This window comes from Ambystoma mexicanum, chromosome 13, assembly GCF_040938575.1.
Source record: "Ambystoma mexicanum isolate Mex_15411 chromosome 13, UKY_AmexF1_1, whole genome shotgun sequence".
Lineage (NCBI taxonomy): Eukaryota > Metazoa > Chordata > Amphibia > Caudata > Ambystomatidae > Ambystoma > Ambystoma mexicanum.
The window spans coordinates 767,709,193-767,712,158 of NC_090938.1; the positions used below are offsets into that span (position 1 = coordinate 767,709,193).

The 2,966-nt window shown below is 58.1% G+C and overlaps 1 long non-coding RNA gene across 1 annotated transcript in view; it reads left to right on the forward strand.

Annotated features, from left to right (window-relative positions):
• Positions 1-1,059: 1,059 nt before the first annotated feature.
• The window catches only part of LOC138521925 (uncharacterized), a 58,457-nt gene continuing 56,550 nt past the window's right edge, over positions 1,060-2,966 (forward strand). The window contains exon 1 of the long non-coding RNA XR_011283176.1: positions 1,060-1,637. This is a non-coding gene — a long non-coding RNA (uncharacterized lncRNA). The remainder of the gene's footprint in view (positions 1,638-2,966) is intronic.

Sequence of the window (2,966 nt, forward strand, 5' to 3'; positions counted from 1 at the left end):
TCTTCTGTGTCCCTCTCCCCCCCACTCTCCTCTCTTGCTTCTCTTCTCTGCTGTCTCCTCTCTCCCTCTCTTCTCACTGTCTCCTCTCTGCCTGCCTCTCTTCTGTGTCCCTCTCCCTCCCACTATCCTCTCAGCTTCTCTTCTCTGCTGTCTCGTCTCCCCCTCTCTTCTCACTGTCTCTCCTCTGCCTGCCTCTCTTCTTTGTCCCTCTCCCTCCCACTCTCCTCTCTGCTTCTCTCCTCTGCTGTCTCGTCTCTCCCTCTCTTCTCTGCAGATCTCTTGTACCCGCCTCTCTCTGCCTGCCTCTGCCTGCCTCTCTTCTGTGTCCCTCTCGCTCCCACCCTCCTCTCAGCTTCTCTTCTCTGCTGTCTCATCTCCCCCTCTCTTCTCACTCTCTCCTCTCTGCCTGTCTCTCTTCTGTGTCCCTCTTCCTCGCACTCTCCTCTCAGCTTCTCTTCTCTGCTGTCTCATCTCTCCCTCTCTTCTCACTCTCTCCTCTCTGCCTGCCTCTCTTCTGTGTCCCTCTCCCTCCCACTCTCCTCTCAGCTTCTCTTCTCTGCTGTCTCCTCTCTCCCTCTTCCTCCCTGCCTGCCTCTCTTCTGTGTCCCTCTCCCCCCCACTCTCCTCTCTTGCTCCTCTTCTCTGCTGTCTCCTCTCTCCCTCTCTTCTCACTGTCTCCTCTCTGCCTGTCTCTCTTCTGTGTCCCTCTCCCTCCTCTTGGGTGTTGTCTGTCTCTCTCTCTTTGCCTTTCTCGCTCTTTCCTCCCTTCTTGCGTTCTTCTCGTTTCTTCGTTTTTCATCGCCCCCCCCCCTTGCAGACCCGAAGACCCCCCTGGGACCTGAGATGGAGGTGGCAAATGGGGAATTGTGGGGAGGGGGGCTCTCCCCGTTATCTCTTGAATTTGGGGGTCACTTGGGGTTTCATTGAAGAATTGAGGAACAGCCGCATTCCCCTGGGCTGTGGGCGGGGTCTGCAGGTGTGGTGACAGGAGGCTGTGATAGGCTGAGCTCTCGCTGTTGGTGTGATTGACAGGCTGTTGGCGCCCTGTGATTGGCTGGTTTCTGAGCCTGGCTTCTCTCTTGCAGGTGAGGTGACTCTGGATTCTGGCACCGCTCATCCCAAGCTCATCGTGTCCGCGGACGGGAGAAGCGTGAGATGCGGACCCCGAGCCCAGGACCTGCCCGACACCCTCCAGAGATTCACTATACACCCCTGTGTCCTGGGGAGGGAGGGGCTGAGCTCCGGGGGGCATTACTGGGAGGTGGAGGTGGGGGGCAGCACGTGCTGGACCCTGGGGGTGTGTGATGAGTCTGTGCCCAGGAAGGTGGAGATCACACTATCACCTGAGGATGGAGTCTGGACAGTGTGGCTCTGGGCTGGTAAATACTGGGCTCTCACCTCCCCTCGCACCCCCCTGACCCCCCCCGATCCCCCCAGGGTCCTGGGCCTCTTCCTGGACTATGAGGCGGGCAGGCTCTCGGTCTACGATGCTCAGGACCGGGCTCTGCTCTTCACCTTCCCCGGGGCCAACTTCCCCCGCACCCTGCGGCCCTTCTTCCAGACATGGAGCCCCGAGGGGGGGCTGCGGATCCTCCCGGGGGCAGGAGGGGACTGAGAGCAGCGGAAACTGGCAGCAGGTAAGGGGGAGCTGGGAGGGGCGGCAGGTAAGGGGGGGTTGTGTCTGTGAGGGCGGGTCACAGGGGGAGCTGTCTGTGAGGGTGGGGCGCGGGGGTTTGCGGATCCTCCCAGGGGCAGGAGGGGACTGAGAGCAGCGGAGCCTGGCAGAAGGTAAGATGGGGGAGGGTTGGGTCTGTGAGGGGGGGGCGGCAGGTAAGGGGGGGCTGTGTCTGTAAGTGCGGGGCACAAGGGAGGCTGGGTGGGCTGTGTCTGGGGAGCTGCAGGTAACGGGGATGTGTCTGTGAGGGTGGCGAAGGGGGGGGGCTGCAGGTGAGAGGGGGGGCTGTGTCTGCTGTGAGTGTGGGGCACGGGGGACTGAAGGTAAGGGGGCTGTGGCTGTGAGGGGGGGATGCAGGTGAGGGGGGCTATGTCTGGGGGGGCTGTGTCTGAGGGCAGGGCATGCAGGTAAGGAGGGCTGTGTCTGTGACTGAGTGGGGTTCGGGGGGCTGTAGGTACGGGGGGCTGTGGCTGTGAGGGGGGCTGCAGGTAAGGGGGCTGTCTGTGAGGGGGCAGGTAAGAGGGGGCGCTGTGTCTGTTTTTGTCCCCCCCCCTGGTTCCCCCCTCCCTTGGTTTTTCCTCCTTTTAATGTGCTTTAACTGGGATTTCCACGCTTTACTCGTGACCCTGTGTGGCTCTCGCCTGTATATTGCTAAACTGTAGCAGCTTTGCTCACACGTCACCCGCTTCCGCACAAGAAGGGCTTTTCAATGTTAGTTTTATGTGCAATAGTTATTATATACTGTCCTGCTATAGGCGCTTGGTGTGGAGTCATTTCTTCAGTGATATTTCCTGCTCTTTGGAGTTTCACTTATATTTTACGGCTCATCTCTATGGCAGGAAAGCCACTTTACTTGGTTCTGAATCACCATCTTTCTCGGTAACTGCTAGTCTCCCATTCCCGAGCCAACACTGTCCCCTAGTGGCACATTTAGGAAGGGGTTATTTACATCCATTGGTAGGTCTCTTTCTCGCTACTATTGCTTTCTCGGTAACTGCAAGTCTCCCATTCCCTGGTCAACACTGGCCCCTAGTGGCACATTTAGGAAGGGGTTATTTACATCCATTGGTAGGTCTCTTTCTCGCTACTATTGCTTTCTCGGTAACTGCTAGTCTCCCATTCCCGAGCCAACACTGGCCCCTAGTGGCACATTTAGGAAGGGGTTATTTACATCCATTGGTAGGTCTCTTTCTCGCTACTATTGCTTTCTCGGTAACTGCAAGTCTCCCATTCCCTGGCCAACACTGGCCTCTAGTGGCACATTTAGGAAGGGGTTATTTACATCCATTGG